The 23,085-nt window shown below is 39.7% G+C and overlaps 1 long non-coding RNA gene across 1 annotated transcript in view; it reads right to left on the reverse strand.

The window, feature by feature from the left end:
- The window catches only part of LOC114061329, a 54,267-nt gene that overhangs the window by 13,750 nt on the left and 17,432 nt on the right, over positions 1 to 23,085 (reverse strand). The window contains exon 2 of the long non-coding RNA XR_003572090.1: positions 21,214 to 21,333. This is a non-coding gene — a long non-coding RNA (uncharacterized LOC114061329). The remainder of the gene's footprint in view (positions 1 to 21,213; positions 21,334 to 23,085) is intronic.

Raw genomic sequence — 23,085 nt, forward strand, 5'->3', positions numbered from 1 at the left:
AGGACAGGAAGGGGAGGGAGCAGACTTAGCAGCAATAGCTATTATGTCAGCTTGGCTGTAGCAGCAGCCCATTACTTAGCGCATCTGTGGCAAGTTGATCATTAGCAACAGTAAAAATTCAAAAATCCTTGAAATTATTTTTTTTTTCTTGCCAGCTAGAAAATTACAGTGGTTCCTTCTAAGATCTGTCATAAAAGGCAGTTATACATGAAGATACAAAATCTGCCTCAGAGACCAAGAACTGAAACAGAGACTTTAAGCCTTGTTCAGGCCACCTTACTCCTCTTTCAATAGAAAAAGTGTGGTATGGAGAGGACTGTACTAAGCTTTGCACTAAGGCTCTTCTGAAGAAACCTTAAACACAGTCATCATACTTCAAGCAGTTAATACATTTCCATGAGACCTAGAGAGGTGCAATTACGTTGCCTCAGTGTTTGCTCCCCCAGCTTCCTCCATTTGCCTCAGATCCCTTTTGATCAAGCAGCTGCTACCTGCAGCTCTCAGAGGTGGCATACAAGCAGCATTGCACTAGTGTTTCAGAAATGCCTGGATCTGGCTCTGCTGGAAGCAGCATAAGTGTAAGGTATTTGCACGTTTTCATTTCCAGGCACGAGCCAGAGGTGCTAAGGTTCACAACTCAGGCAGCAAAGGAGAACTCATCCACGAAGTAGGCTTGATTTGGATCTGTTGATGGCAAGTTTCATGCAAAAGTTCGTGTCAATGCCCCAAACAATTTAGAGACTCTTAGATGAAAGAGTTTATGACAATAATTTAGAGAAGAGTTTCTTTACTGAAAAAAGAGTTTGTTTACTGAGTAAAACATGATGAATGCAGTCAGCAGCTTTTCATTATTCGACAAGTTAGGTTGGCAATGACAACTTTGTGGATGCAATACACTTGAATTTTGTAATGTATCTGATACAAAATTTCCCCATGAAATTTTTTTGTACTATGCGGCACAGGCAGATTCAGAATGAGTATATTGAAATAGGCCAAGTTCCTAGAAAAGATCCTGATAACCATGATCTAGATTTGAAGTTGAAGCAGAGGTTGGATGAGAAACCTCCAGAGAACCTTTGCAACCAGTCTTTCAATGCCTGTCAGTGCTTATAGCAGTAGATTTGATCCAATCACTTTAACTGAGGCATCTTGCTTCACTTCAGTACTTAACCATGAACACTTACAAATAGTAACAGCAGCCAAGGTCATTGTCAAAACTACCACCTATCTGAACTACCTGCTTTGGCCAAATACCAGTCACTGCCCTGTATGACAGCTGGATGAAATGTAATGGACCCCTGAACAGGAGACAGGGACAATAATCAGTTAGGCCCTCCTGGCCTTACAATGTAATGAATAAATACAGGATTAGATTAAGATACTTCAGAGAGAAAACACCCTTTGAAGCTCGGTTAGCATTCTTCAAACTACAAGATTATTAGTCTTAGCCTGGAGAAGAGCTTGTGTGTCTTAAAGTACCCTTTTTTCAGTTGGTCTAATTAAAGAAACCTACAGACAATCTTGTCTGTGTCTTTCTGACCACACAATTCAACAGAAGCTGCTACTGAGAGGGAAAGTAAGTACAAATATCCCAGTTACAGTGGGCAGATTAGGCAGGAGGCCAGCTGAGCAAAGAGAGAAGGCAGCAGATCAGCCCCCAGACCTGGTGCCAGAGGTTAACTATATATTGTACTTGGTAAACAACAAAGTCCTCGTAGTTCTCTTCATGCAGAAACCTTGTGAAAACAAGTTAAAGCAAGAGCAACCTCCAAAAGTGTGTGAATCCTGCAGTTCTTTGTCAGATGCATATTAATTTTAACAGAAGTTAAGGAAGGGTCAGTCTCAGAGCAAAGATACTCATTATAACTCCCCTCGTCTTTGTTAATGTATCAAACATATAAGCTTTGCTTTAATTTCAGTTGGGGGGGGGGGAAAGAAAAAAAAAGGAAAATCTTGCCACAATGTGTAGCTATTATGCTCTAAAAAACAAGAAAATTGCTAAGTCCTTGTAAGACAAGTAACACTTGCATTTCCTACATGAAGAAAACAAGGGGGAAAAGAAGACATCCAAAGAGGGAAAGGATCAGGTATTCAACATAGCCTCCTGACAAAGAGAACTATGAGTGAGAATCTATTTTTTTGCTGCTTGCTGCATAGTCCTGCAAGTCAATGCAGATCCTGACTTCTTGCTTCAGATCTGTTTCAGGAGGGATTTTGCACCCATCAGGCAAAGTGTGCCAGCACTGGAGTGAGCTGTGTTATCGGGTGTTAGCTGCAGCACTCTGATACATCCTTGAGAACTAGCACATCATTAGGGATACTTTCACAATGGAATGTGTTGTTCTTAGGTCCATATGTCAGACAAAACTGAAGATGCTTTCAAGAAAGAAATTAAAAAAACAACTTTTACTAACTGTTCCTTTAAATGCCCTTTCTGCATGTGACTTCAGCACTATTACTGATATTTTCCAAAAATAATTTTGATAAAGCAACTCTGTATGCTCTTCTTCTAAGAAAGAAAGAAAGAACACACAAACCCCCTACAAAACACCCAAACAATAAAACACACACAACCACCTCCCTTCACCCCAAGCCTCCAAAATGTAGCTGTTTGAAAAGTGCTCTGGAAGAGAAACTAACATATTTCTCATTGCAATACTGGCTATAATGAAGTCTGAGTGTCTGCACCTTGGGCAGTTATTGCCACCTCCCTGAATTAGCCACAGTTTACATCTTCTTGCACTGATATAAATGACAACATCAGATCAAGGTGTTAGAAAACAGCCTACGTAGCCTCAGCCAAACACACCTGCCACCCTTTCATAGACCAAACTATAGATTACACTGTGTCTAACTCACTGTATATGACAATAAGACTAATAAGCTCTAGGAACTACATACAACATAAATGACACATTTTATACACTGGACTGAAAAGAGATTCCATAATAACCAATATGTACACAAACACTGAAACACCCCTGTTCACATATTACATTCTAAGCACATTTTAAAATAAATTAGGATTTGCTCTTTGGCACAGCTGATGCGGAACTTGCTCCCCCAGAAGCCACCTTGATGAAGAAAACAGTGAGAGTTCACACTCACCGAGGACTTGTCAGCACAAGGTATCACAGTTCCTGGAGAGTGCTTCGAATTCCCACAGGCAAGTATCTGTCTCAGTGACACAGCTTCAAGGGCACTCAACTGAAAACTATGAGATTAAATATGAAAATCCCTGATCACACTGGCATGAAACCTCACCCATTATTATTTATTATTTGTATACTACATGGCTGAATAACCCCAGATTTTCTAAGAAAGAAGTGATACTGTAGTTTGCATTTTCACTGTGAGTTTGCTGAAAAGCACAAAGATCTGTGGTGCTCTCCAGACTTCCTTACCTATGCTGCTAAAAATTAACTACACAGATCTCCCATTTTCCACCTCAATCACCCTTGCTGGCATGTCGAGAGACCACCAATATCATATCTGACAGTCATCCACTCATGAAAGAATTTGTGGTTAACAACTGTAGATTTTTTTCCTGATTATCAATTTTCACTCCAGAGATAACTGGAAATGTTTCATTTGAAATAACTTCCTAAGGGACAGTCCTACAGAATAACTTTTCAGATTATCTACCTGTATCCACTCTGTGTAAAGAAGCTTATTCCTCAACACTGCTAAGTATGTAAAAGGAAAACCCCCTGTCAGAAGAATCACCTGTCTATTCACAACGTACCATCTACTTTGCACAAATTTCCACATAGATAGTTTTGCATCCATAATCCACCCTCTTCATAACAGCAAACTACTACAGTGGGGTCTCCCTAGAGTATCTTTACTAAAAACACATTAAGCTCTTAGTGAAAAATAAAAATTAATTTCAAATCCATGCTTTGTCTCTGATACAGAGGGAGGAAAAAAAAGTCTTCACCTAAATACTGTGACTGTTAGCATGAACTGCCTTAAGTGGTCTAAACAAACAAGGATTTTTGGTCTCAAGCCCCAAACTCCAATTTTAGAGATTTATAGGATACACATGCTTCTCTTTCCTAGAAATTATGCACAATACCTGATTTTTATCTAGATTCTCTAGCATCTCCCACTCAGCATCTAACTGTTTGCTGCTAAGGTTAAGAGTAACTTTAGAATGAAGAGAATGTCAACACATACAGCTTCAGAAAACAGAATTTCACATTAATCTCAGCCTCTGTGTCTAGAGTTAAAACAGGAGCAGCTGGTGTGCAGGAGGTTCTAATTTGTGAGTTACGGGTTCCAGCAGAAGGTGAACTGGAAAGGGAAGGTTTTTTTTAATGATTGATGACAGTTTCTTGCCTATCAGTGGCTACTTTCCTGAAACTTCTGTACCAAAAAGTGAAAGAGTATTTTGGTTTGGGTAGCCAGGCTGGTCCTCAGAAGGTGCAGTTCCTCAAAATTCCACATCAAGAGGTGCAGCCGTTCCTCCTGCCCCTGCACCAGGGTGGCCAGGCCTCACCATCCACAGGCTGCCTCCTCCTAAGGCAGATGCATTTTAGTCATCATGCCTGAGAGGAGGATGTGCCAGGGTCTCTTTCAGGACAAGAGGTAGGGGGCACACGTAAGGTGGTACTGCTCTGGGAAAGGAAGGCTGGCTGAACCATGAAGTGGAGCTGTTTGGGGATTTATTTTATTATTAGAAACTGATGTATGAGGGAAGAGAGTGGAGTCATAATCTTCAGCTACTAACATTTAAGTACACTGTAGTAGTCACCAGACAGACATACAAAACCCTGTAATCCCAGGTCCTCCTTGGTATTTTAACTCCTGCCTCATCCTTCTGAAGCCTGATACTCCTATTCACAGTCAGCTCCTCCTCCCTGCCCCATCCTGGTTTTTTCCTTTTCACTTCTGCCATGCTGAACACTGTATGCACCTCACTCAGTTTTGTCCACTTCTCAGCCCTGTGAAAGTCTGCACTATATTTCTCCTTCCTGGCTTCTACCCTTCCTTGTCACCCTTTTTCTCCTTTAAAACTCACCTTGGCTTTGGCCTCTAGTTTTGAAGTTATGACTGTATTGTAGAGACATCCAATTTATTTTTAACATGCAAGCTCAAACAGTATAAGTTTGATCTAGGCTGTGAGAAGCAAATCATGGGCTCTTCTGATGTCCCCTAGCCCTAACAAAGCATTCCCTGTGTTTCATCGCAGCCCAACACATACATGGATTTCTCATCACCCTCCAATGGCTCCTCATTCTTCACTATCTCTTGTCCCCTGTCTGTGAGAGCTCTTCAAAGCTCTATCCTGGGTGTCATCTTCTGTATCTTATCCTCAGGGAGCCTCTTTTCTTCACACTGATATAACTGTTACCCTTAGGTAAATGGCTCACAAATCTACATCTCAATACCAAAGTGATCTCCCTCAGTTTAGCACTATACATTTAATAGCACCTCTGATTTGCTGTCCTGGAAGGATGACTATTTGCTTAAAACTAAAATTTGCAGATATTACTGAACAGCTTGCCTTTTTCCTTTGATGTTATTTTCCTTTTATGTTATGTCCTTTTCTCCATTGCTGTTAGGAGCAGCATTATTCCCATTTCCAAATCTTCAAATTTTAAAATGTCTGCCTACCAGTGCTGGAATATTTCATGCCTTTCAGATCTTCCACCACAATAAAACAAATACATCCAGACAATGTGCTTGTCCTGTCTTGGTCATCTTGATCTACTACAAATGTGTTTCTTTTCAGTTCTTCGCCACTCCTGTCTTTCTACTCTTATGATGAACTGAATGACATATATGCATTACACTCCCAGAAACCTGGTGCACTCAAATATAGTATTCACTTCACAGCAACTTTAATTACACAAAAAATAATATGCAGCACCAGTAACAAAAATTGTTGATCCATATCCTCTGTGACTTCCTTTCCTGTACTGTTGAATTTTTAATTCCTGCCCATTATTCCTAAATTCTGTGTCAAGAGCTGAATAAAAGCTCTCGCTTGCTGGCTCCTTGCCAATGACAAACATGTCCTCAAAGTGACATTTAAAAAGGCAACTTGAACTTGCACTGAAAATCTCTTCTTCTTATTTGTCCCTGGCTCACAGTCCTGTTTCCCAGATACCAGTTTTCACAAACTCTTTTGGACCCTAGATAAGAAAAAACGCCAGTGTGTTCAGAAGTAGGGGAAGAAAGAGAAACAGGCAGTAGAGTTACAAATAAACTTGATTTCCTGAGAATAAGGGTGAAAGTGAAGAAATTATTTACTTACACATTTACGCAATTTACTTACAATATTAGTTCCTCCAGTTTACTTTCATTTAGAATAATTCCAGTGGAAAAGACAACAGTTATCATATTTAAACTCTCATTTTATGCTTCAAAGTATCTTTTGAGAGACATGAAATGAATGCTACTGGTGCAGGATACTCTGCCTTTCAGGAAGCCAGCCTGTTTGCTCTCAGTGTTTTTCACTGATTTCTTCAACATGCCAGACTACAAACCATTTCTTAGGGGCTGCTGATGCTCTGCCAACACTAGTAAATCAAACAGGCCAAGGGAAGCTTTCTAGTACAGAAGTTAAGCAGCATGAAGCAGCTGGTGCCTATTCCAGGAAACTCTCTTAGCCTTCAAGCCCATGTGGCTGCATGCAGGTGGTGTATCGACAGCCCTTCCTGGAGCATCGCAGCTGCTGTTCTCTGCAACAGGACTGTCTGGCACGTTCTAGTCTCCATGAATGTAAGTGTCTCTACCTAAACCAAGATTGCAGACTGCAATTTGATGCCCGAGATGGATTTTAATAAAATTCCAACTTTCAATAGTAAATACATGCAGTTCTGCTTCGACATAAGCAGTGTTCCAAGTGTAAGTAACGTCTGGAAAGGGGATCTATTTTCTTGCTATTCAGATAAATGTCATTCACTTCCAGAGTTTATTATGCACAATGATATCAACCAAGAAAAAAGAAAACAACATCTCCTTGCCTACATTGTAATTGTTTTAATAGCTACAATTTGGGACAAATTTGCAAGAATTACAGCTTCTTTATAAAAGATTTTATATACAGATTTTTTTTTTGTTTGCTTGTTCAAACTGATAGACACTTGAACTAGATGATCACTATAGGTCCTTTCCAGCTGAACTATTCTATTCTCTTTTGTCTTCTATTTTAAAACTCAGATGAAGTATTGAAATGTGAACTCTGGATCTCATCCTCCTCTAGTCTAGGGTTGCTCCCTGCAGCAATTCCATAAAAATTCTGTTTTCTCAGAGTAACAAGAAGCTGGCCTCTCTGTAAACTAAAGTTAGAGCTAGAGAACAAGAACTGCAGAGGAAAAATATTTTAAACAATTATTTTAACTTCATGAGTCTAAGGATCCTCATTTAACCATAGCTGAAGAGCACAGCTGAATCAAATGAAAATTGAAAGAAGACTTGCCTGGCTTTATATGATGGAAGCAGGGAAATTAAGGAAAGTGCAAGGGCACTAACATTTGTGAAGGTTTATTCTGTGAGCATAAGCACCAACAAATCTTAGGATTTTACTATATCTCTCTAACTGCGGTGGGCAACAATACAAAACCAGGAAATGCTCTAGGCAATGTCTACGTAAAACCCACATCAATTACCTGTATAAGTTAAAAAACAAACAAACAAACAAACAAACAAAAAACCCACCCAAAACATTTAAATTAGTGCCAGTTTGTGAGTAGGCCTTTGATTGAAAGCCATTTGTATTTCATAGAGAAAAAAAAAAGCTTTCTGGGCCTGATTCTCCACAGACTTGCACCCACGGCTACCTATACACTTGCATTGCACAGGTTATCACTGTAGAATGGCTCAGCGTCATAACTACTTGCAACTCCTTGTGTGAGAATAAATATATTCTTAATATACAAAATACTAGGAGGAAGAAAAGTCAGTATCAAGAACTCAATCTGCATATGTGCCATCTTCCCCTCTTTGGTTTTCCTTCCCCATCCCACTCGTGGGACCACAGTTAAGCCACTCCAACCGGGACATGCCAGAATAAGACAACCCATTGCAACCAGCCCATCTAAACTCCTGGCCTGAACTTTCTATTTTCCATTTTCTCTTCTAAAATACCTGGACTTCAATTCACTTGTCCTTCTTATCATCTTGCCAATATAATTGTCTGAAAGGTTCAGGGGTTTTCAAGTAATTTTCAAGTGGCCTTGCCCCCCTTTCACGCATAAAAGGCTGCTCCTTCATTTCTCCACTTTATTTTTCTCTCACCTGTTTGTGAACAATCACTTTCTGCCTCGGCCAAGCATACAGAAACAAGCACTGAGCCAAGGCATATTTGCCTTGGGTCAGGCAAACAGGGTCTGTGTGGTCCACCCTTGGCCTGGGGCAGGATGAAAGGCTGATCAGGCCCCCTCACGGTTTGGTGACACCCCAGCTAACCCTCCCTTCGTTTGGGAACAATTACCAAGAGTCACCCGAAAGTGGCTACAAATAAGCCTCTTTCCAGAAGCTAAGACAGGCTGCTTTCTCACCACCAGCACTTGGGAACTGTTTTGTGCTGACGCTTACATTGGTGGGAACCCAGGGTGCTGTCACAGAGGGAAATCATCCAATGTTTTCTCTGGGTGCATGATTTGGCTTCCTGGCAGCTAATCCAGACTAGATAGTAGTTCATATGTGGGTTTTTCCTTAAATAAAGATTTAGAACAATTACATTTCTGTGTTTTCACTTTTGCCCTGTTAATGGGGTAAATTTCACCTTCATTTCATGCTGCTCTTTGCCAGCTCCGCACACTGGATAACAGTTACTCTAAATCCTCCTAAAGGTGTCAGCTGGTGGCTGAATCCTATGGAAAGGTAATTTTAAGGATAGACAAAACTGCAATTTATAGAGGCAACATCTACTCAGACAATAAAGGTGGAAATGAAAATGGCCTCAAAGCTGCTTTTAATAGCAATGGAATACATCTGTTTTAGTGATACATGATTGCCCAAGCCTTCGTGTCAGCCTACACAAAAGCATGAAGCAGGTCCAAGTCCCCCTGTTCTGTGTAGGATGTCTGCTCATCAGAAGGGTTCACTGTGAGTTACTCCTGGCTCCAGCTCAGAGACCGTAGCTGTCAGGTGTAAAGAGAGAGACCAAAGTGAAATTTGCTTACCCAAGCCCTTTTCCAGCCTACAGACAAAAGACATTGTTTGGTATTGTCTGGTGTTCCATGGGCCGAAGGCAAGAACTCCACATCTCAGTCAAAGCAAAGCTCTCCCAATCCCTGTTCTCCAATGCTAAATCCTACCCAGAGCACAAGTAGGTCTTCATTTATTAAACTTCATTTGTTTATTATTCTCCAGGGCATGTTGATGCCCTTATAGGGCAAAGCCTGCCATAACCAGCTCTTTTCCCACCTGCTGGTGAATTAGAGTGCTACCCCGAAAAGGCAGAGGTAAAATTAGGGAAGAGGTCAGATGGTCAGAAAAGATAACTGTGTCTTTCCACTTTCCCTCATCTTCCCAAAAAACAAGGTGGTGGCAGCTGTGCAGGCTGCCAGGGTGGCAGCAGGATGACAGGGGGGAATCCTCCATGCCAGGTCATCCTATAGAGGAGATTCTGTCACAAGGGACTATAGCTGGGGGAAGTGGTGTAAGCAGCATCTTCAGTTTGACAGAAGAGACCTGTGCAACTTCAAGTCTATCAAGGCTTTACATATTGCAGAGACCACACAGTACATTTGTCTCTAGTCTAACTGGGAGGAGAGAGGCTTAGCTGTAAGCTGGACAGGAGGCTGAAGCCTTCCCTTGATCAAAAGAAAATCATTCATCATATCAAATCAGTCAGCTCTTCCTCTCATATTAAAGGCCACCTTAGAGGCCTCAGCCTTATAGCTTAAATGCTTTAACTAAAACCTAACTTGTCACCTGCATCCTTGCCACAGGAAGAATGTGCAGCCTTGACAGATACATCAGCCACAAGAGGCACAGCTGAAGTTGTGCAAGTAAGTAGCTGGGCATTGGCAGGCCCATTCGTCACCAATGGAGCTGAGGACAAGTGTTGGAGCACTGCAGCTCTGCCACCTGTAGTACAGGATTTGTAGCCTCCCTCTTCGGTCAAAACAGAAAGCAATCAACATGTTACGGATGAGTGGTAGGGAGTAGAAAAGTCCTCTCCACAAACACTATTAAGATTGGTGATGTTGTTACGTTATCTAGATAACAGGGATGAATACACTACAAGTCTGGAGACACAGAAAAAGTTGTTCTGACAATCGGTTACTATAGAGTTTGGTTTCAGCACTTCTGAGAAGAAAAAAGTTGTATCATACTGCAGCATCAAATGGAGTATCATTAAGAAGCAGGTAAAACAAAATGACCATGTGCATATCTATGCAGAAAAAAAAATAAAATCTGGATTTAAAATTAGAATATTTAATTTGGCAATAAGAGACTGAGGCTCACCACATTTTTTGTTCCTATAGAAAAAGGTTGTTATTTTTGTCCCTTGTAATATAAATGAGTTTAGTGGGCCCAAATGTGAAATACCTTTTGGACAGAACTGACTTCATTAAATTAGAAGATAGATGGATGGAACTGTTGAGTTCATAATCATAGAGCTGCTTTTGACTTCTCTCCAGAGCATGTAGTACTTAGGAAAAGAATGCAAACCGCAAATCAAACCCTCACTTATTCTCAGCAACCTGACAGTCTGGCCCGAGAAATACTGCTAAGTCTGACAGACGGGGAGAGCGATGTGTGCATCACATAGAAGTGTGAGGAACGCAGCCCACCCCAGCTCATCTCACAGGGCACAGCTGGTGAACTGTACACAAAGAGGGGAAACAAGTGGGCTTGAGGGGAGGAGGTGAGAAGGGGCCTGAAGTAAAACTGGGAGATATTTTGGTTTCCTTCTTAGCCTGCTGCTGTTTCACCCAAGCAGTTTTCATGGCCAACTTATCTGAGAAGTGGTTTTTACCAAAACAGTTTTCAGACGTGATAACAAATCCCTTCTATGCATATAATTAGAACTAGGAGTGCTATTAGGTCTTTTCAAGCATTATTTATCACCATCCTTTAAACTTACTCTTTTTGCATTTTCTGTTCACAGCATCTTTGCACTGGACATCTGGCCACGGTGGACTGGAAGAGAAGGTGTTCTACCACGAACACTGGGGCAAACACCAATAAAGCTTCTTCTGAGCATTTGCAACTTTCTTATCTCTGTGTCACTCCTCTTCAACTTATATATCCTCAATCTTCCTGTCTCCATATCACTTAGTTTTCATAAGGGACATAAAAAACTCGGATACCTTGACAAATATTCTCTTATTCAGTTTTTTTGCTTCCCCCTAACAGGAGGGAGTCCCTGAATCTGACACAGAACTTCCCTAGCGTGGAAACACTGTCTGAATAATTAATATTTCTTTCCTCTAACTTTATTCAGTCCCTTCCTACCATACAGCACAGTGTCATTCCCATGGCACGTAGGTGTACATGAGTACACTGTCAAACTTACAGTGAAATAAAAGGGTCATCCCAAGCCCTCCAAGAAAAACATAGGGGTTATTCCTCATCCTTCACAACTGAGAAGTTACAAAGAACTAAGAAACTGAATGAGCATGTTTCTAAATCTAGGTCCAAATTTTAATCCTTGTCAGACAGTTGTCTGACTAAAGAATACTGCAGGGAAGGCAGGGAGCAATTCCACCACCATGGGACACTACTACTCTAGCAAAACCACAGTGGAGCCACAGCTTGATAGCCAAAAATGCTGTTCTAATGAAAGAACTTTTTTTTTTTTTTCAGGGAACATCTGTCAGCAAAAGGATTACTTTTCTTGTATAAGCATTTGAAACATGGAGGCAGGTCCAAAACAAGGACTGAGGCAGTGGGTCTGCCAGAGCAGACCAGCTCATGGTATCTGTCCCCACTATTTTCCTGTTCCAAGCACAGCTTAGACACAGTGAGGAATGATTTTGGATGGCATAATACTGGTCTAAGTAGCACTGTTTGAAAGCACAAGCGTTTTGTTTAACTATAATAAAAATTGCTTATTTTTTCAGCTGCTCACAACCTCGGTTTTGAGAAATCATGGCCAGTTGCTGCATAATGGTTCTTACAAAGGTAGCAGAAGGCAAAATTTTGGTAGAAATCACTGTAAAGTCAAAGAAAATCCACAAACAAAATTTTACTGCAAGCTTGTGAAAGAAATTGAAATGGTTTTATTTCAACATCTTTCCAACACTCAGTTTCTAGACTAGCATTTATCTATAGAATTTTAAAAATCTCTTAATATCACAGTACTCATAGATCTGTGTAAGACATTTTATACTACAAGCAGAGTGTAAGTGCTGAGTAATCTATGCTCCAGATCTACTGATGGAGATTGAGACACCTCTATAGAAATCAAAGGATCAGTTTTAATCGACTAATACTCTTTTCCCTTAATTTATATATAGATCTGGCAGCTTTGATTCAACATGCAAGTTCAGATTAATGGAATAGTTGCAGTAAACCAAGTCCATATTTGTAAGATTGTGGTAAAAATTAGAGTATAAACCAACATAAGGGTATAAAATAGATAGGGAAAGGTTAAGAGAGAAACAAGACTGAGAACATGATCTCCTTATTAGTATGGGGGGATCAAAATGAGCAAGTAATACATAAATTATTGAAACCAAAATCAAGATATGTCTCATCCTAACCCAAAGATAAATGCACTTGCATAATCAGTTTAATACTGTAGTACAATCAATCATGAAAACCACTTGTTCAAAACATGTTGGGCAAACTGATCAGAGTATCTACATATTCTGGCACAGAGGCTTCTTTTTTATTAAAATAATTTTAAGATTACTTTGGATTTTGGCATTTCATATGTCTGTTTGAAATGTACTTTTGACTTTCTTTTTCTATAGACTGGGATGTTTTTTGTTTAACAAGCAGAAAAAATGTGATAAACAGAAGAAATACTCTAAAGGGATAATACCATATTACTGGACTTGATTCTCATGTGACCCAAAAGATAACAGAATCATTTGTTTTAATGAGTTACACTTTCCTAGAACACTTAAAGATCTGGCTTTTTTTCTTGCTGCCTTCTTGTTGTCACTTTTTGCAATCGGTTTGGGGCTTCTTTCTTCCCCCCTCCCCACCCAGCTACACTGCTTAAATATTCAGCTTTGACCAAATGTGTAAGAGAACAAAAATTTTGATCTTATATCCCCAGGGTTTTATTTGATCTGTGAATTACGACAACCCAGTGGAACCAACATCCAAAAAGTATTCACAGTCCTGTTGGTTCTGGAGTTTAGTCTTCCAGTCCAAGAGAGAAAGGTTACATAAAAATACTAGATTATTTAATACTCAATAACAAGAACAAATAAAAGGTAACAAATACATTGCTACATGCCAGAGGATGTGTTAGAGACATACTTAGGACTAAGGATACTCTCAGATACATTAAGCTTCCCCTTGAAGATGGGGCAAATCTTTACTCCTCCCTCTGCTGTTATTTGATCACCATCTTCCTACTCAGGTGAAATCAGCTTAGATGCCTCTTTATTCTTACCAACCAAGGTCCTTCAGGAATTACAGAAAAGGGCTCCCACATCAGCTAGAGTGCTTTTCCTGAGATCAGCCTACAAAGTGAAAATCTGCCTGGCTACATGCTAGGGGCAATTTGGAGCCCATTTTCCTTCTCTCTCTCCACTACCTAGGTAAGCACAGATTAAATATTTGGAACTCTATATCTAAATCATGGCCTTCTACACTGCGTAAAGTTTCCTTCAGATTTTAGTAGCTTCCAAACTCCACACCCAATAAAGAACTCCAGTCGCTGTTATGTAGAGTGGCAAGAAAATAGTATGAGAATACTTTGTGGACAGTGCATCCGCAAGATGTGTGAGCCAAATGCACATGGAAGAGATACACATGTGAAACAGAGCTGAAACAATAGGCAGTGGTAATCCAGAAATTAGATTTATGTCCCCCCAGAAAGTGCTCTTTACTTCAGGGAAATCTTCTCCCATGTTGTCTGATCTGCCTCTGAGGTCATCTCAAAGACTGCCTGAAGTCTAACATATTACTGCCATAGAACTGGCTCTCAAACACAGCCTTATCACAAACTGATTCAGTTCTTTGCAATCATACTATGTTTCTGTATTTCAAGCTGTATGTCCCTGTGAACAGAGGACAAATATTTAAAAATTCTTGCAGTAAGAATTAGTTGCTACATTGAGATATAGGTAATTTTTATCTGAAGTCTGTGTTGTTCTCCAGGATTACTGAAACTAAATCTCCCTTGATACCAGTCAAAAAAAACCAACTTCCACAATCCAGTATGGGAGAAGCACATGATTTAAGATTATAGGATTAGGATGTTTTTACTAGTTCTAATTCCTTCTTCATCAGCAATGTGTGTACATGGTCATTCACCACAAACTATTTGGTGGCCCAGTTAAAAATAGTGGTTTCACTCCTTTTTCCCAGCAGGGTGGTGTTCACACCACAGCCGGTAATAACAGGCTGTCTTGTTAGAGAAATCAAGGACAGGGTAAGCAAAGGGTCTGAAACATTGACCTGGATAGTTTTCTTTTTAATCCCTTCGGATCAGAAGAGAAAAAAACCCCACTAAACCAGACAGCAACTGCATCATATACAGGAAAGGAATTCTTTTGCAGGGAAGCTCTGAGCATGCAGGTTTTCATTCTTTTTCATCTTTTGCGGACCACTTACAAGTATCCCACAGAAAATGAGATTTATGAGAGAAATGGACATTTCAGGAAAACAGATGCCTAAAAATAGACTGATATTCTCTGAAGTATTTTTAAAATGTTAAACCATACAAAGACTAGCAGCAGAAAAAGCTTTAGACATTTATATGGCATAATTTTCTTAGTTATATAATATATAATATGTATTGCATATATAATAAAAATACTTTGCAAAAAAAATCAGGTAATTTTTCAAATTCAAAACCAATATCTAAAGCAAATTTAACTCTGAAGCCTAACAGCTAATAACAGGACTGAGGAATAGTCTCAAGGTACTTAGTGTTGTGGGACAATTTGCAGCATGGCACTTGATGTCCAGTGATGTCCACTTAAAAGCAAAATAAAGTTTTGGTCAGTATTTTTTTTCCTTCCAGTAGCTGGGAAACAAAGCACAAAACAAATGACAAGTAAACATTCAGCCACAGGAAGCCATTAACAACAGTGGGCACCAATTAGGGCCCAGCAGGTATCCTTTACACCGCCTGGTGCTCTAGCTCCTCCTCAAATACTTTGGCATAACACTCACAAACTCAGGCTTAGGAAACAACAGGCTGTTTCATTTACTCAGCAATTTGTAGCCACATATTCCTGCTGATAGGCCCATAAACCTGTTTGTAGTCTTCTTCTGTTTCCCTTCAAGTTTGTGTCATTAGAAACTACAATTACTGTCTGTCCAAAGAGAACACTTTTCAGGAAAGAAAGTAAAATTGAGATACTGTGATCCTTTGTCTCTCTCTCTCACTCCTTTTCAACTTCTCTTTTGGAGGACAATGCAAAACTCAACGGCTTAGGTCAGGAAAATGGATTCACAGAGAAAACATATGTGAATTCTCAGACTTTTGCCATAAGAACACTGATTTTTTCCTAATCATAACCTTTCGGGTAGAACAGAGTGAAAAGGATATTGTTCTTAAAATTAAGTCAAGGTCTTCAACAATTAACAAAGTGACAAAAATATATTCTACTTCAGCCAAAAACACGGCATGAAATATATGCAATTTTGAGATCCTTATGCCAACTGTGAGATATTTTGTATCTACCATATGAAGAACTTCAATAAATTACCCAGACTTTTAAAGTGCCTCATAGATTGCACTTCACATCTTCCCTTAGGAAGCACAGTTTTATTGAAATGTGACACAAAATAAGATTTTCAATTTTGCACTGAGATTGTAAGATACAAAATTTAAAAAAGCTGGTTGTAATCTCCCAAACCAAAACTTTGCAACCTGCCACTGCTTTTCCACAATTAAGCACTTTTGCAGCATTATAGCACTGCAAAACACACAGGGAAGTCAGAGTCCAGCCCAGAGAACTGAGAGCTCTTTCTAGTGTGTGTCATAACACAATAGGGGTGAAACAATCCACTTAACTTCACTAAATTAACCTTGTCTCACAGCCAGAGTGCTCTCACACATGCCATTTCTGCTTCCATCATCACTGCTAGATGAAAGTTAACCAAAATATCATCAGCTGAAGTCCAATAGTTTCTCAATGCTTTCGGCATTACAAGACAACAAGGAAAGCAGTTCACAGGGGTGCTAATTCACAGTTCTCCATGTCACTCTTTGATTTTCCTTCATTTTTAATAATTTTTCCCCATTTTTACCATTTCAAAAAATCATACATCAGCAGATGAGTTAGTTTCCCATAGCACTGTATGTTAAATCCTAACTGGCTTTTGGCAAAGGTGTGCCCAGTTACCCACCCCCTTGCTCCCTCTGCTGCCTCTGCTGACAGTTCTCACTGTAACTCCCAAATCCTGCTCATCCATCCAACATAAGAGAGCTGTGCAGCCTTTCCATGCAACAGGTCCCCCCAGCCAGCACTGAAAATCATCTGTGACAGGGATAAACTCTGCAACAGAGTTCTCAGAACATCCATCCAATGAGTTTTGAACAATAGCCAGATATATGCCTTAAGCCTTGTGACGTGTCTTGGTACTGTCATACAGGTGTGTGGTATAGAAGTGTCCTTATCATTCCCAGATACTGCCAGCCTAGAATCCAGAAGGATAATTGAACAAAAAACCCACAGTCCCTATGTGTACCCATGGCTCACCTGTCCAGCGTTCATGCCACAGTTAGTGTCTGGGACCCACCAAGTACTATGGCAGCACTAACTTCTCACTGCTGCTGCTTTGCAGCTCAGCACTTCAAGGAGACAACGAAGCCACCAAAGGTCGGGAAATTCAGTACCTGGGTGGTTCCTCTCAGCTCAGCAGGGAACCAAGTGCTAAAGGGTCTGCATCACTGTTTCCTGGCATGCTGGAACAGGAGCGCTGCTTCACAGAAGTTAGTGTACCAAAACAATCCAGAAACTGATGTTCCTCAGCAATACAGAAAAACAACAGCTAGGGAAACCTCAGTTTCCCTAACCAGGTTGCCCTTTTCCACAGATCTAGACTTACCAGAGAACTGAACTGAGTGGAATCTGTTGAGGTGCCGCTCCATGAATACGTGTGAACTCAAACATCTTCCTCCACAGCTAAAAGGATACAACTATTATGGACGTTTACTGATTTTTCAGAATTAGATTTATTTATTCCTTTTGGCATCAGCCTAGATTGGCCTTTTTCAGGTACCAAACTGGTAGGAGTTTCACGCAGTTACAGTGAGAGCTTCCCTGTTCCTCTGTGTGAAGGGAGTTGTTGTGCCTGCGTACCTTATCCGCGTACATACATTTCACCTTGCTACTTCTCAGAAAGAAATTTAGGACACAAAATTATACACTTAAGTACTGATCATTAAAGTGTACACAAATCCATACACAAAACACCAAGTAATAAGAAAGGTATTATTTGTACGAATGTGTGCAAATATACAAGCAATCCTTTCAGCACTAAGAAAACGTCTTTGAAAACTACATCTTCTACACTGAGATCAAAAGAGGTAGTCTCCCTGCTCCATAGCCACCTAGAAATCAGGTGGCTCGTCCAACCCAGTCATTGAGACTCCTTCTATAGTCAAGCAAGAGAGATAAGTGTCTCCAGATCGCCATTTATCCCATTCTAGGATAGGTGAGTAAAACAGGTGAGATGAATCACCCTGGCATCGCTATCTGCTGGGGGAGGTGGGGGAAGGTGGGAAATTACTTCCTAGATTACTAGCTTAGGAGAGATACTTAACTTTTAGCAGTTGAGGTTAAGAGGAATCTCATGCTACAAGATTAGGCAGGATTATAAAGATTCACACACTTGTGAAAAATCACATCATATCTTCATGAAGAAAGTAAAAATTTTAATTTCCCATGGAGAAAAAAATCATCTTACACTCTCCATCATTCAAACTGTAGATTACTGAGTCTGTAGATCACTGAGTCTATTATAGTCAGAGATTTGAGGAGGTTTTGTGAGTTTGTGAAACTTTTAAAAGTTATTTCTTTGTGAAAGAAATAAGGTTTGCATTGTTCTATTTTTCCCAAGAAAATGAGATTCACATTCTGAATGGTAAGAAATTATTTGTTGCAAACCTAATAGCCATTTAAATATGACAGATTTATAAGAAAAATCTGAAACATTTACTGGGAGCATGCTACCAAGTAAATGCTGTCACAGATAGTTTAGTGTTCGCCAAAGGGAAAGGTGGGAACATAGCATCATCCCAGAGATCAGAAACGTAGCTTAGTAGTTCTTCCCCAGAGGAAAAACTTGTTTAGCTCACTGCTTCTATTCACCTGACACCACAGTGTCAATTAGAGACAATAGTTTTTCCACATCTGTTGCTCTCCAGGAGTTCAAGGTCCTGTTTAGGTTTTGCACAAGATTTATGCAAACAGTAGGAACAGCTACTTTTAGTAGTATCTCTCAGTGCTACCTCTTGCACTACTAAAACCAATAGCACTATTTCTCCCTGCCAGCTAAGTATAGTAACTGTGAGCATTCACTACCTATAAACGTAGGTAATTTCACACAAACAAAAATCTCGGAACAAAAACTGTTCAGAGGAAATGGGCACAGTTTGCAAGTTCTTTTAAATCACTAATATTTACAATAAATAAGGAGCAATATTTAATACTTTCATGAGATTCCCAGTTGGCATTCTTGAAAGGCTAATTGTTAAAGAAATTGAAAAATTCAGGCTTGTACTAGTAACGTACATAATTTTCAGTCACTGGGTGCCCAGTTTCTCCCTGCATGGAAAAAACAACAGGCTGCATCAGAAGCCCTGGATAAACTAAACTCAAAAATGGATTGAGAAAGAGGCAGACAGTGCATTTTCTATTTTGCTCTGCTCATTTTCTACTGTCACCCCCTTTCACATTTTCCCTTCTTACATCAACTATTACGAAATGGGTAAAAAGCATAAAAATGTGATTAAGTGAGCATCAGATCAAAAGTGGCTCTAAATTTTAGATGTCAGAACCTGATCTCGCAAATCAAGTAAAATGTAGACATGAGATTTGCCCTTCTCTGCATCACTGTGGCTGGTTGATAAGATTTACAGATACTTGACCAGCACTATATTGATATTCAGGTGTTAATAAGTAACTGTCACAGTCACAATCACTACATATAGTGATTCACATTTTGTGTTCCTTTAAATATAACTACAATGCTATCATGCTAACAGTCTTACTGAAATCCAAAATGGGTGAGGAGAAGAGCAAAGGCTTTCATTTCCTTGTTAGTTTACAACCATTTCACCTGTCTTGTCCCAGGGTCTGGTGCTGCATTCCAGCAATGCCAGCACTGGGAAGGCTAGAGAGGTGTAAAAAGACCATAAAAGAGAAGCACCAGGAGACACCATGGAGATCAACAGGTCACACACTACAGTTTTACAGCCCCAGTTTCCAAAGATGCTGGCTCACAGACAGCACAGACAGTCATAGCTTGGACATCTGCAGGCAATGAGCAGAGCAAAGCATTGTCCCTACACTGTGTACGCCCACTTGTTTCTACTCTCCATAACCTGTTACATATGTACATTCCTACGCAGAGCAACTATGAAATTTGTGGTTAGAAAGGCGGCAGATATCAAGCATTAAAGCACATACTTAAATGCCTTGCTTCGCTGTAGACATACTTTGTGGGGGTTCTCATCATACCTGCTAAATTCAACAGAGAAACAGATGCAGGTCCTCCACTAGAGTTTTCCCTGCAGTCAATTTTTCCCCCTTTCTCTTCAATACTCCCCCAAATTTTTTCTTCTGAAGAAAGCCGTTAAGAAAAAAAAAATCCAAAATCACTACTCTTTGCTCCTACAGACCTTCATTTTTTAACAGACTGGCACAACCAGCCCTGCAGTCTTTAGGTTATTTTATTTGCTCAAAATATATAGCTGTCACTACTAAAAATGAGTGATTATATGCTAGCATACCAAGGAATTGCATTCCCCAGGTTAAGATTTTAAGTCCTAATACATTTTTACAGACTTCATCAGTACAAATAGCAACGACCAAGAGTTTCACACCTCCTAAGATGCACTACAGACACATTAAGACTAATTAAATTAACAGAATCTGGGTGCACATCTCTGGTCACACTTAAATTAGCACCACACAGAGGAAGCTGAACCTGCAAAATGAAGGTCAGGACTGAGGACCCAGCATCCACTTGGGGTTTTTCACTTTGAGCAACCTCTAATCTGGATCTGTGGACCAAAACATCCGCTAGCAGCTGGCACACACAAGGTGAAGCACGTCCTACGTCCATCCATCCATCTGACGTCAGCCTCACTTCGTGATGTGAGCTGACAAGTGCCGAGGGGAGACAACTGGAGGTTGACTTAAAAGTATGCTGCAGATTTGAGGCAATCAGTGCTAAAGACTTTCGCTACATAAATATTGACATATTAATGTATCTCAAGTACTTCCAAGTTTAAATTGTAAGGATAAAGCTGATTTGAAGTTTGTCAGCAGCCACAGTCCCTTATTTAAGTATGCTTATTTTCATCACCACTGCTGTTTTTCTTCTGTGTACCCAAAACACTGCAGGGTGCACTATGGCCGTGCAGACATGCCTGCAAATGAACATGAGTCCAGTTAGACATCTACAGGCCTTTACAACAAAAACAGCTGAGCTGGTCTATTAATTTCTACAGATATGGTCTCCTCTACAAAAAGATCTTGGGAAAAAAAAAATTAGGTTTTTATTTTTTAAATTTAATTTCATTTCCATATTTGCATTAAATCCATGAATTATGGATAAATATGATTTATTGTGGAAAACAGACTTTAAATGAGCTTAAAATACTGGAAGAGAAGAAAATGTGAGATGTTGATTCTTTTTAGACTTAGAGGTCCCCATAAGAGAGTTGACAAGGCCACAAAAGTTCAGCCATTTCGTGCTTGCAGGCTCCAGCAGAGGAGGAAGTCTGCATTTTCCAGTCCCCCATATATTTATTTGACATTACCATACAATGGGAAATAATGCCGTGGAAGCTCTGAGCAACAGTGTGCGAGGAACTCCTGTAAAAAGAAGCATTAGCATACTTTTACAAATCTTTTTGACAACAGTAGTTGGATGAAGTACCTTTTCCAGACCTATTGGCACACCAGTGTTGGAAGAGCTTGCCTGTAGGTTGCTGGTGCTGGTTCTGCAGGACAGTTACCATCAGGCTGCAGGCAATTCAGGGGACACTTTCACTAGCAGCTGCAAAGCAGGAAAATAAAGGGGGGAAATATTTTGGAAAACAAAAATCTTGAAGAACGAAATACAGACTTTTGGTGGTTTGAGCAACATAAAGCTACTAGAAACTGTCTGAACTGTTAAATTAGATTAATTTAAAGGGCACAAATAGCTGGTTTGATTTTAAAAGCACTTCAGCTTCCATTGCCAAATGAAGTTTTTCTCAATCCTCAAGCTTTAACAAAATTGCCTAACTTTTTTTAAACAATTCCTATCAGTTTATAAGGCACATTTGAGAACTTCGCTAGGCATCAGACAAAACAGTGCATGCAAGGATCTATCCAATTCCCTCCCCAAGTGCAGCTCTCAGCTTGCTTTATACAAATGCCACCTTGAATAAGATTTCCATCCACCAGTTACACCTCATTCTCTGCATCCTTCTCCCATGCACAAAGAGCTACAATTCCTGATAACTTATTCAAATTATTCTGGAGCCCAGGCCAGACTCTCAGCTGTAACTTTTTGAACCAGCTTGGACCAAAAAGAGTTAGGAAATGCACTTTTCCATAGCCAGTTACCACTGGCTCCCAAAACAACACAAGTTAAAAACCAGTAATAGTCAAATGATAGTCTGACTACCAGTGCAAGGAAAGATGTTATCAGAGATGTGTAGAACCTGACAAATACTTATTCATCAAATTTCCAAACTGCAGTGTGAATATAAAAGAGTCAGTACTGTATTGGGGAATCATTTTTTTTTCTTTTCTGCCTGACAAAATTATCAGGGTGTTTCTCTATCTGCCTGGAAAAAGGAAGGTGCTTAACTAGCATGAGACTGCAGTCTACTTGACTTTACAACTAGAACAGTCTCTGTCTGATCACCAAGCTGCACTGGTTTAGAAAACACTTAAATTAAACACTGAATTTTAAACTTGTACAAGAGTCTTATTTCAGTTTAATAGTGACTTATACTAGTTCAGCCTAAATCCAATGCTTACTAACATAAGCTAAAGAGAATGAATTCTAAATTACAATGACTATTTAAGACAAAGGTTTTCCACTGCAATATCTAAGTCAGTATTAAACCAACCAGAAGTAACTTTAGAGGTAATTTTGTAGTATATATAAAGCCCTAAAGAACTCAGAAACAATCATGCTACTGTTGTTCATACAAATAAAACACGACTTGTAACACAGTGCAGCTTTTGTAGTCCTTCCTTTATAAGCTTTTGATAAATAAGTGAAAATACTCTCTACTCAACATATCTCTAACCTTTACCTATAAAGAAAAAAGCCCCAGATGAGTCAATGCTTTTCAAATTAATTGATACTTTACACAAGACAAAATTAAGATTCATATGTCATGATTAAAGTAATTCTCTCCCAATGGTGACTGTGTCGCTCCAAAAATAATTCAATGCAGTATTCTCCTGTTAAGTATGGAGAAAAGTGTTTCCTTTAGAAGAGGAAATTCTCTTAAGGAAGTTGTTTTGAGCTAAATAAAAGTTCAGGATGAAGCCAGCAAAAGGTGTGAAGGATTTCTCTTTGATTTCCCAGCTTGTGTATTTGGGCTCAGACACAGACTACATTTTATGCACATATTAATAGGATGCTAATAAGCCTACAACTCTATTTTAACAGGGAGCTGTAGAGACAACCTGATATGTGGCACCAGATATAATGACTGTCTTAAGCAGGAGATTTATTTCCCTCTCGCCCAGGGAGTGAATCAGACTACATACTTTTTATTACAAGTTCAGATGGAAATGCCTTGCA

The sequence above is a fragment of the Empidonax traillii genome, unplaced genomic scaffold (assembly GCF_003031625.1).
Source record: "Empidonax traillii isolate 1590-97213 ecotype Southwest subspecies unplaced genomic scaffold, ASM303162v1 scaffold326:size758569, whole genome shotgun sequence".
NCBI lineage: Eukaryota > Metazoa > Chordata > Aves > Passeriformes > Tyrannidae > Empidonax > Empidonax traillii.